The sequence below is a fragment of the Rhincodon typus genome, chromosome 6 (assembly GCF_021869965.1).
Source record: "Rhincodon typus isolate 14 chromosome 6, sRhiTyp1.1, whole genome shotgun sequence".
NCBI lineage: Eukaryota > Metazoa > Chordata > Chondrichthyes > Orectolobiformes > Rhincodontidae > Rhincodon > Rhincodon typus.
In genome coordinates, this window is record NC_063337.1 from 57,470,900 (window position 1) to 57,483,460 (window position 12,561).

The following is a 12,561-nucleotide window of genomic DNA, read 5'->3' on the forward strand; positions in this document are numbered from 1 at the left end:
ACAGTTTAAACTTTCACATTGATGGAAGAATGAAAGCTTCATTAATACTAACAGGAACATTGTGTAAAATAGCAATCAAGTTTGTCACATTTCAAGGTTGTCTTCATGTTTTATTGATTCATTTCTAGCATGTGGGACTTCCTGATGAAGTAATGGTGGTTTGTTTGAATACCTACAGTCCATGTGGCAAAAGTGCTGAAGCAATGTTGTTAGATAATGATTTCTATGAATTTAACCCAGTGACAATTAAATAACAACAATGTGTCTAAGTCAGGCTGATTATTTGACTTGGAGGAAAATTTGGAGGTGATGGTGTTCCTATGCCCTTTTTGTCCTTGTTCTCTAAGTGGTAAAAATCATGTGTTCAGAAAGTGTGAGTGAAGAAATCTTGATGTGTTTCTGTATTGTTTTGATCATACACCCTGAACCTATTGGTTTTGGATGTTGTAGCTAGTGCATGAGCTGCAGATGAATGAACTGCTGTGTTGTGGATAATATTAAAATTTTGAGTGTTCTTGCAGAAGTGCTAACCAATTAAATCTTGGTAAGTACTTCTTGGCACAAGATCTTCATATTTTAGGTGTTCTCTTTCTTGAGCCTTCCTCTCCAAAATGTTGGATATTTTATGAGTCGCCAATTAATTCCCCATTGGGGTTACCCTTATGGAACATGTTTCAGCCTCAATCTGAAGGTAGAACTTTCCTGCTTTCCACATAATATCTGTGGAATAATTTAGGAAGCGCTATATCATTTTATCCCTGCAACTCACATTATTAGAATGTCATGCTATCTCTTCATCGTATTAAGATATGTTTTATTTTTTATGTCATATTCCCAGGATAAGGTATGTTTACAGGTTTAAAGTTTTAAACAAAGTGAAAATCCCAGGTAATGCTATATCTTTGTTTGAAATGGCTGTGATTATCAATAACTTTGTTTCCATAAATATGCAACTCATATTCAAAGTCCATCTAGGATGCTGAAGAAAACTCCATCAGTCAGTGTTCCAATTTCACCATTTTGAAATAGCTAAACATCTAGGGAGGGCTTCTTTGTGCTGTTCTGCTATTTATTGGCCTATTATGGAATTATTATCATTCATTAATATTTTGAAATGATTTACTGTATTGTATTTTCTTAAGCACACGCAAATCTTACGCAGTATTTTATAACGTGTACCATTGTAACATACATTATAACAACAACTTGTATAGCATCTTTTATGTAATGAAACTTCCCAAGGCATTTCACAGAAATGCTGTGAAACAAATTTGGCACTGAGCCACAGAAGGAGATGTTGGATCAGGAAACCAGAGCTTGGTCATAGAGGTCAATTTTAAAGTTTGTCTTAAACGTGGAAAGTCAGAGAGAGGTAAAAAATGGTAGGGAGGATGTTCCAGGCCTTGGGGTGTAGGCAACTGAAATCATAGCAACCAATGCTAATTTGAATGAGTCACAGCTGCTTTTCAAAACATCCATTTTGTTTTTAAATTGTATTTTAATTCATTCACATTCCTTATTCATCCTTATCAATTTAAGGTAGCTGAAATGCTGCACAAACTTCAAGGTAAAGTGGTTTTCCACTTAGAGTCATAGAGTTCCCAGTGTCAGTGTATTAGTGGAAATGGAGAGTGAGGATCTAATCTGAATCAAAAGAGAAGCAGAATAAAAATCTTAGTGCAGGAGATCTCACTTTGCTTCAGTTTGACACTACAAGCAGTATGACTCCTAAGCCCAATAAGATTTAAAATTTCCCTGTGGTCTGTTGTGTTCTGTCATTGAGACTATCTTACATTTAAATGCTGGTACAGGAAGTCTGCACGTAGACAGTTAAAGCTCTCTCCTAAATTCAATCCAGACACTATAAGCAGATTACTCACTATATTGAACAGGCGGTTGTGACTTCCTGTTAAGATGAGCAGCTGCAGTATAAGTGCAGTCTTGCTGGTGAATCACAATGCACAGCAATTAGTTTTTGGACTCTGAGGTAGTTTATGCAATGGAAATGTGTGTGTGATGTACTGGAGATTGTTCATTGAATAGGATGAGACATGTCAACTGAGGTTATTTTAATAAGCCTTGCCTTGTCCAGCAATATCCTGTCTCTGCTGCAGTGATGAGGACAAATGGGTAACACAATAGTTCTTATTATCTCTGGGTATCACTATAGTTTTGAGAAAACACAGACATGGTTAAATTTGCTGATGTGGATCAGCATGTTTGAGCTGAGCAAACAGAATTAAGAAAAGTACCACTGATCACTTAAAGTGTTCCATCTGTGATTTGACAAATTCACGTTATGACTTGAGTATCACCACTCCCTCAAAAATCTTTGCAATTATATCAGTGATGCCATTAATGACTGATCCTACCAGATATTTAATTGTATTTGCTTGCCTTAACTTGAATATGAAGCTATAATAATTAGAAATGAAGATCTTGATGCTGCACCAGCTGAACTCCATAGGATTTGGAGTCAATATTACTCAAAAAGACACAAACAAGTTGCTGTTGGCTATCAATGACAACAAAACAAAAAAAAAGTGACCACAAAATATAACTATGCATATAATGGTTGCAACTGAAGAAGATGTGAACATGAATGTAAAATTCATTGTGAACAGTTAAAACAATTTGTTTTAATGCTTGGTATTTCTTAAAGTGATGGTTTCAGTATACGCTGTGTAAAATGTCTGAAACTTCAGTTTACTCAACAATATTAACATAGGGTCAATTTAGCACAGTATTGTTGTCATTTTTCTTACAGTGCCAACTGAGTAGAAATTTCAGTGGTGATGTATCTAGTTGCATTTATATTGATCTGTATGTAAACCTACCAGAATCAATTTTGTACAGAATGATCAAAATTGTTTTATTCATTTTATAAAAATTTAGTACCTTGTTAAAATGTACAGTGCTGCACTGAGAATTGTTTTTAATATCTTGTGGCTACTCTATTTTATTGGGGGCTTTGAATGCAGACAATTTATAATGCAATGTACATCAATATATTACTCAATAAAGCAGTGGATAAGGCAGCTTAATTTGTTTTTGTAGCAAATCCTTGAAATGCGCTTCAAGATTTATAAATGACAACACTTCTAGCAATAAGCATATCCTGACTGATATTACTAAATATGTAGATTCTAGATTCCATTTATTAACAGGAGTTAGAAATGCAGAATGGAGGAGGGGGAATATAGTGCATTATGTCTGTGATGTCTCACCTTCATATTGGAGCAATAGTCTTTTATCTCTTTGCCTTCTTCAGTCTCAGTATTTTTATTCTGGAAGTAAGACCAAAAAGTAGACAGAAGTAGGCTATTCAGCCCATCGAATCTGCTATACCATTCAATTAGATCATGACTGATCTGGTAATCATCATTTCCATTTCTCTGCCTTTTCCAGCTTTGGTCTGACAAAAGCCTTGTATATTTTGGGCAAAACCTCCACACTTTTATACTCCAAACCTTTTGAAATAAAGGCTAACATTTCATTTACGTTCCTGATTATCTGTTGAACTTGTATGCCAGCTTTTTGTGATTCGTGGACAAGGACTCCTAAGTCCCTCTTTTCTATAGCTTTCTGCTGTGTTTCTCCATTAAATACTATTCAGCTCCCCTATTCTTCCTGCCAAAGTGCGTACCTTCACGTTTTCCCACATTATAATATTTAATGCCTTCTTAAATGACATGATGGACTTTGCTTCATGTAAGAATACTCTTTTCTGTGAAAACATTTCTGTAACCACAATAACATGTATTTATAAATTTATTGTAGAATCCTGTTACATGAGCATTTCATAGAGGGAAAACATGAGAAAAATAGATGCTGAGCTAAAAGATGAAATCTGAGGAAAAGTAGTCAAAAAATTGTTTGGGTTTTAAGAAGAATCTTGAAAAGAAGATAGTAGAAAGCAGTTCCACAAGTTAGGGTCTCAATTATTTTTTTTCAATTTTAAAAATTATGACCACCATTATTACAGCAAAAGAGTGTAAGCAATATACAAACGTCTGGGATCATTGAGTTCATAGAATCCCTACATTGCAGGTAGAGGCCATTCTGCCCATCAAATCTCACCGAGCTTCAAAACAGCATCCCACTTGCACCCATCCCCACCACTCTACTCCCATAATCCCACATTTACCATGGCTAATTTGTCTAACCTGCACATCCCTGGAAAGTATGGGGCAAATTAGCATGGCTGATACATCTATCCTGCACATCTTTGGACTATGGGAGGAAACCAGAGCATCCGGCAGAAACCCAGGCAGACACAGGAAGAACATGAAAGCTCTGCACAGGTTGGAATCCAACTGGGGTCCCTTGCTCTGAGGCAGCAGTGCTAATGGCCAAATTCTGAAGAGGTTGTAGAATTGAATGAGGTTGGAGATAGGAAGGAGTGAGGCCATGAAGGAATTTAAATATAAAGATGAGAAATTTAAATTGGAGGGATTGGAACAGAGCCCCCTAAATTAGCAAGAATAAGATGATGAGTAGAATGTGTGAAATGGAATAGAATTTTTGAATTGTCAAAATAGGCAGACGATGGCTCAGTGGTCAGTACTACTGCATCACAGCACAAGAGGCCCGAGTTCAGTTCCAGCCTTGGGTGATTGTCTGTGTGGAGTTTTCACATTTTCCCATGTCTGTGTGGGTTTCCTCCGGGTGCCCTGGTTTCCTCCTACAGTCCAAAGATGTGCAGGTTAGGTGGTTTGGTTATGGGAAATTCAAGGTTACAGGGAGAGGGTGGGAGACTGCGTCTGGGTGAAGTGGTCTTCAGAGGGTCAATGTGGGCTTGTTGGGCTGAATGGCCTGCTTCCATACTGTAGGGATTTTATGATTCTAGGTCTGCAGGTGACCACCGTGTGGGTGAGAGTTTCAGATGGGCTGACATCTGACTGCTTCTAGAGCTGATAACATAATAATGACCAAATGATGGATTTTTAAAACTATTGATCCTCTCGAATTGTTTCAAATTCTAAATTTCTTCCCTAAGAATTTCTATTTAAACTTTCTGTAATCAAGAAGATACAATTCTAGTTCCTTGTAAGTCTTTCAGCCCATTCCTGACGAATTTTAATTATATCTTCTTGATAGTTACAAATCATTTGTGCAATCTGATGGGGAATGCTTTCTTCAAACATCTTTTTGATTAAAGAAGAGCAAGAATTAAACAGAATCTCACAAAACTGCAGAACCATGAGTCAAGAGTTTGTCCCTGATATTCATTTGGTGATGAGAACTGCAACATTGTCAGTCATGCTTTTACTTTTCCTTACCTCGACAAACTAAAATCCAACTAATGCTTCACCTGCATACCCTCTGCACTGCCTACTTACTCAGTTGGGACTCTTCCCCACTTCTCCTCCAACTGCACAAGCACTACAACCATGTAACCTACTCAATCCTTCCAGCTCTCTCATTACAACCTGATAAAAAGGCTACAGAAATGCAGCAATGCGGTTGGGACAATCTTGCCTCAGGCATGCAAGCTTTCTGCCTACCTACATAAACAGGTTGGTGGTTGCAAAGGAAAGTCAGGCCCAGCAGTTTCAAAGTCTGATGGATATGAGAACCATCACTCTAGACATTAGAGCTCAGTAGCAACAGCAAGGCGATGCTGTACAGGTCATTAGTTAGGCCACTTTTGGAATATTGCATTCAATTCTGGTTTCACTGCTATAGGAAAAATGTTGTTAAACTTGAAAAGGTACAGAAAAGATTTACAAGGATGTTGCCAGGTTTGGGAGGTTTGAGCTATAGAGAGAGGCTCAATCGGCTGGGACTATTTTCCCTGGAGCATCGGTGATTGAGGGATAACCTTATAGAGGTTTATAAAATCATGAGGGGCATGGATAGGGTGAATAACCAAGGTCTTTTTTCTGAGGATAGGGGAGCCCAAAAATAGATAGCATAGGTTTAAGGTGAGAGGGGAAAGATTTAACAGGGTCCTGAGGGGCAACTTTTTCATGCAACGGATGATGCATAAATGAGCTGCCAGAGGAAGTGGTGGAGGCTGGTACAATTACAACATTTAAAAGGCATCTGGATGGGTATATGAATAGAAAGGGTTTAGCGGAATATGGGCCAAATGCTGGCAAATGGGACTAGCTTAATTTAGGATATCTGGTCAGCATGGACAAGTTGGATCGAAGGGTTTGTTTCCATGCTGTATGGCTCTATGACTCTATGAGTTTATGATAGCGGGACAAGGAACCTCAAGCTCATGGCAGCTGCCCCTTCCTCACAAGGAGCTGGGTGGTGTTCAGCCAAAGGAGGAACAACACATCGTGCCCTCCCCATCAACATTTCTTCTCAGGACACTCCAAAGGTGACCAGGTCTTCCACCTCCACCCTGCCTGCCACCCTCAGCCCTTGGTATCATTAACTAAAGCTAGTTCATGCCAGCTTCTTGAGTCTTCCAAGTAAATTTCATACTAGTTAAAGAAGCTGAACTTTTAAATATGTTCAACCATGGTGTATTGATCCCAATGGGGACGCTGTAAACCAAAGTAACCAAATTTACTTAATGAACATAGATGAAGAAATTACCAACAAGCTTCCAATCTTTGGACCCTTTAGCATAAGTTAGCATTAATGCAAATTAAACCAAAATTAACCAGCAATTGAAAATGTAAATTTCACTTTAAATAGTTAAAATGGTCATTAGAACAAAGATACATTTTATACAATCACAAACATTCACATCACTCCTTGCAGACATATGGCACAATGTAACTACACAGCTTCATAATATGTTGTTCTTCATTCATAGGGGATATGTCAGCACTCCCATCCACAACAGCTTTGATGTTCAAGTTTCATGGGTTTGATTATCATCAGCAAAGCACACTTCTACAAATCTTCTGTCTCTTTGAAGTCATGACAATACAGGTGGTTTAGTTTCAGAATTACATTTTCAACTGATCTACCAATAACAACCCAATTCTTGGTTTGGTCTTCTGTTGGAAAACACCAAATTTTTAGAGCCTCTCAGCTATTCACAGAGTTTTCTAGATTTTTTGACCATTTTAAACAGCTTACACACAGTACCTCAAAGAGCTTCTGTCTCGTTTTTTGCCAAATAAACAAAAACTGACCTGAAAGCAATTTGTTTGTCTTCATAACAAGGGTAGGTCTTATATAATTAATGGTAGAACCTTGGGCAGTGTTGTAGTACGGAGGGTGCAAGTACATAATTGTTTGAAGTTTGCATCGCATAGAGACAGGGTGGTTAAAAAGGCATTTGGCATGCTTGCCTTCATTGCTCAGTCCTTTGAGTATAGGAGATGGGAAGTCATGTTGAGGTTGTACAGGGCCTTGATGAAGCCTCTTCTGGAATAATGTGTCCAGTTCTGGTCGCCCAGCTATAGGAAGGATATTATTAAGCTGGAGAGGGTTCACAAGAGATTTACCAGAATCTTGCTGGGTATGGAATATTTGAGTTATAAGGAAAGGTTGGATAGGCTGGGAGCTTTTCCAGTGGGGTGTAGGAGATTGAGAGGCGACCTTACAGCAGTTTGTAAAATAATGAGGGGTATAGATAAAGTTAGTGGTAGTTATCATTTCCCTAGGATGGGGAATTTCAAGATTGGAGGTACATTTGTAAGGTGAGAGGAGAAAGATTTAAAAAAACATGAGGAACATTTTTTTTACACAGAGGGTGGTTCACGTGTGGAATGAACTTCTTGAAGAAGTGGTGGATGTGAATAAATTACAACATTTAAAAGACGTCTGAATAAGTACATGAATAAAACAGGTTTGGAGGGATTTCGGCCAGGAGCAGGCAGGTGGGACTAGTTTGGGATTATGTTTGGCATGGACTGGTTGGACTGAAGGGACTGTTTCAGCACTGTATGACTCCATGAGAATTTACAAAGCTCCTCTTTGTTTATGCCTGCTTTCTTTTAGTTTCTGCTTCTGCACACTGATTGTCTTCATTCTCCAACTTTTCCATCTTTAGATCTCCTTTGAGTCTGGCCTCCGAACACATTCCATTTCTTTCATTCCTTCCTATTGTAACTACATCTTGGTCAAGGATCATCATCACACAAAGAACCATTATCTAAGAAAATGACAATGGATACTTCTACAAAAAACGCAAAATGTTAAAGTTCCTTGTCAAACATTTTAAAAATCAATTCCAGATTTCACCAAGCTTTTAAAGAAATTACAGGTTTTCCGACTGCATTGTTTCTGAGTGAAAAGTCGTCATAATGGCCATTTCTTTATTTCAATGTTTGGACTTATAACTACCCGAAACAGACAATTTGTCTCCAAGTTCTTTATACCCAATTTCATTTCTTATTGAAACATAAAGATTCACTATGTTTCTAACTTTATACTAAATCCACTTGCAGCTTTGAAGTATAATTGCTTAATGATATAAGCTTATGACTCCAAGGCCTGAAAATATTGTTTTCCATTTTAGTCCAGTTACCTTTTTGTTCATGAAAAAAACAGCCTGCAACTTTAAGTAGGTTACTTCAAAAAGTCTTTCGACCTTGTAAAACATGCTCACAGGTTTTGGTAGTTTTTCTGTAAAGTTACCTCCTGCGAAATGCACTGTACATTCCATTGAAACTATTGATGCCTCTGGTTCGGATAACGTTGCAAGTCTCAACCAAAATTTTTGATTAAAATAATATTAACATCTCTTGCAACTTATTCTGCCTCCTTCTCACTGACATTCCTATTTCCTTTAAATGCATCTGCTTCCCATTTTTTCTCATCTTAATGAATAATTTTTAGAAATGTACATGGCTCAGCGTATACCTGCTGGTTTCTCAAATACTTAGCAGTAGCCTGGGCATCATTACATGAACATTTCTTAACAGAGGGGGAAATTATTGATTGTATCTGGACACTATGGCCCTGTTTACTGATCTGTAGAATCAGATTCTATAAACATGTACTACCTCTGCAAATTCTGATGCCAACGAGTAGAAGTTAACACGTGTAAGGTTTCAAATCTACCATTAATTAACTGTGTTTTAGGATAAAATAATAGCACTATTGAAATAATTGATATAATAATTACTTGGAATTGATTATTGGCGTTACCAAAGCACATCTACAAGTTATTCTATTTCATTATATTTTAAAACACACAAAATTTCAAATAGCAAAATGTAAGTTATTTGCACAGCAGTGGGAAGAAGAATGGCAGAAATGTTGAACTGTAAAAGTGTGATGCTATAAAATCTAACTGTTGTCTCAGCTTTAATTCATGAAAATATATCATCCAAAATATTTATAATGGATTTAAATAAGTAGAATTGTTCCCTTTTGGATTAATTTCAAATACTAACTGCCACTCCTTCAAACTGTTCTGAAGTAACTAAGTGATTATAATTTAAATCAAATCTCTACTACCCTCTTATAGTAGGCAATAAAGTAATGTGAAATGTCTTAACTATGGGATAGGCTTCTGTTTAAACAGTAGATAGATGATATCTTACAGGGTTCAATATAATCTACATTAGCTCCATCTTCTATTCTCTATTGTCATAACATATAGGCAGGTTATTTAAGTTATAGTATTGCGCTGATTCACATCAGAAAAAGTCTATTGACATATTCATGAAAAGTGAATGTTTTGAAAGTTTCACCTTAGACAAATCTTTGATTCAATGCTTCCTTATTTTTAGAGTGACAAGTGAATTCTCAGTCACTAGTACTCTGCATATTTTTTGCACTACCATTGTACCTCAATAAAGGATATAACACAAAGACAAAATACTACAGGTGCTGGAAAGCTGGAATCAGTATTTCCAGTTCTTTTGTTTTTTCTGATGATAGGTCATCTGCCTGTACTTTTTTGTTTCTCCCTCTAGAAATGCTTGGTTTTACCAGTATTTTCTGTTTTTATTTCTTTAGCGATATATCATATTTGCATATCACATATTAGGGTAACGCCAATGTCTTTGATTATAATGTGTTATTATCATAAATTGGCAGCTGTGTGATGGTGACAAGAGTGAAGTTCAAGGCTGTGAGTGAAAGGGCTCATTTGAAATATTTCCCACTTGTTTAACATGAACAGTCAGACATTTTCTGTCAAACCTATCATTGACTAAAATCCTGCCAGTATACATTTAAGACAACATATCCCATAACATAGAAACACAGAATAGGCCATTTGACCCTTTGACCCTGCTCTACCATTCAATTTGATCATGGCTGGTAATCTAACTCAGTAACCTGTTTCTGCTTCCTCCCATTTCCTTTGATCCTTTTAGTCCTAAGAACATATCTAATTCCTCCTTGAAAATATTCAAACTTTCTGTGGCCGATAATTCCACAGACTCACCACTCTCTAAGTGAAGAAATTTCTCCTCATCTCTGTCCTAAATGGCCTAACCCATCTCCTTAGGTCATGACTCCGGTTCTGGACTCCCCAGTCACTGGGAGCAACTTTCCTGCATCTACCGATCCAATCTTGTTGGAATTTTATAGATTTCCCCCTCGTTCTTCTAAGCTCCAGTGCACGTAGTCCTAACCGATTTAATCTCTCTCACCATCTCAGGAATCAGTCTGGTAAAGCTTCTTTGCACTCCTTCAATATCCAGAACATCCTTCTTCAGCTAAGGAGAACAAAACTGCACACAATATTCCAGGTGTGGTCTTACTAATGCCCTGTACAATTGCAACAAGTCATCCTACTCCTGTACTCAATTTCTCTCGCTTTGGAGGCCAACGTACCATTTGCCTTCTGCACCACTTCCTTCAACTGCATGCTTACTTACAGCTGGTGTACAAGGGTATTGAGGTCTTGTTCCACCTCCCCCTTTTCAAACATGTCCCCATTTAGATAATAAACTGTCTTCCTGTTTTTGCTATAAAAGTGGATAACTCACCAGAACAGTTTGATAGTTCTCACTGCACTGTTATTAAAGATTGCTAGCTTAATTTGTGTTACCTATGCTATTATTTGTTTAAGTCCATGAAACCAAAAAGCTGGGGGCAAATTGTTTAACATTATGATTCAAAATTAGTCTGGGCCCAGTGTGTGCCTGAACAACATGAATTTAAAATAAATTAAAAAGATTGGTGGCCATCCACAGATTTGAATCAAGCTGCAAGCACCAATCATGCCTCAACAGGCATATTAACCAACTCAAACCAATTTAAAGCTGGCTGCCTCAATAGGAGTGACCCTAAGGTAAGTCCCAGAAGGATGTGGAGGTGACGGTGTGAGAGATGGGGAGGAAGCAATTGCAAGATGGTTGGAGTTTGGGCAGTACTAACATTGATCTTTGCTTCTAATATCAAAATGTGGTTTTAAAAAACATTTTTAAATGTACCAGTCATTGACACTATGGAGCCTGCTGAAGAATTCCCATAAGGCAGATCTGACTATTTTTAATAAATGATTCTTCAACAAGCCTGTAATATGGGCTGCATTAATTTAACGGTGAGATCACTGCCTTCGCAGATAGGAAATAATCCATCCTAATGCTAAATGTTAGCTGGAAAACGAGCTCAATACATGCTCATTTTTATCCCATTAGTTATTGTTCTCTTCCTTCGAGGGAATAGCACATTCACCTCTTCATTGTGCCTGTCTGTTCTTAAAAGTAAAGCAATTCTTAAATCCTGTGTTAAGGCAACTGTGAACAAAATCTGGCATCTCTCCTAAATTTATTCACAGGATATGGATAACACAACAAAGGCAAGCATTTATTGCCTATTGCTAATTGTTACAGTACTAATGGGCTGAACTGCATTGATTTTTTGGAGGATTTTTTTCATCATGGGGCCTAGCAAGATTTCTCATTGTAAATAATTGTACCCAACTCGTTAACAACTTACTCTGCCTCAATAATGTCCCTGTTCTCCAATTTCATCCTCATTTTACCACAGCATTCCTGAATCAACTTGTCATTCAGCAGATATCCACTGGAAAACAGGCATTCCTTGTGCCTGTGCCATATTTAATTGTGCACCAGGATAAGTGCTGGCATTCTGGTATTGCCCCTCACCAACAACGTTATTGGAACAGCAGCCACAAAATCACACTGCTCACAGCACTAGTTAGTGTGGTTGATGCTCCCTCACATATCTTCTCACTTTAGTCACCGTTTAACCACCATACCACGCAGTTTATCTGTCTTTAGCTACATCATATCTGAGCACCCTCTCTAAATCACTAACACACTGTCCCCAGTCCTGCTGGACACCCACATCTTGTCAGTGTCCAGCATGAGAACATTACATACAGACAAGCAATCAGACTGTTCCAAAGATAGTAAGAACTGCAGATGCTGGAAAATCTGAGATAACAAGGTGTGGAGCTGGATGAACACAGCAGGCCAAGCAGCATCATAGGAGCAGGAAGGCTGACGTTTCGGGCCTAGACCCTTCATCAGAAATGCTTCTGGGAGAGGGAGGCTCTGAGCTACGGTAGGCTTGATTGTAGTGCCCGGAGATGCCGGCGCATTGCTGCAAGTGTGTGTTTCAGGAGTTGCAGGGAGAAATGCTTCTGAAGGATCTCAATGCTATGAATGTAGACATTGTCACGGTTGGGGCCAAATTGGGAAGGCCTGAATGTGGACT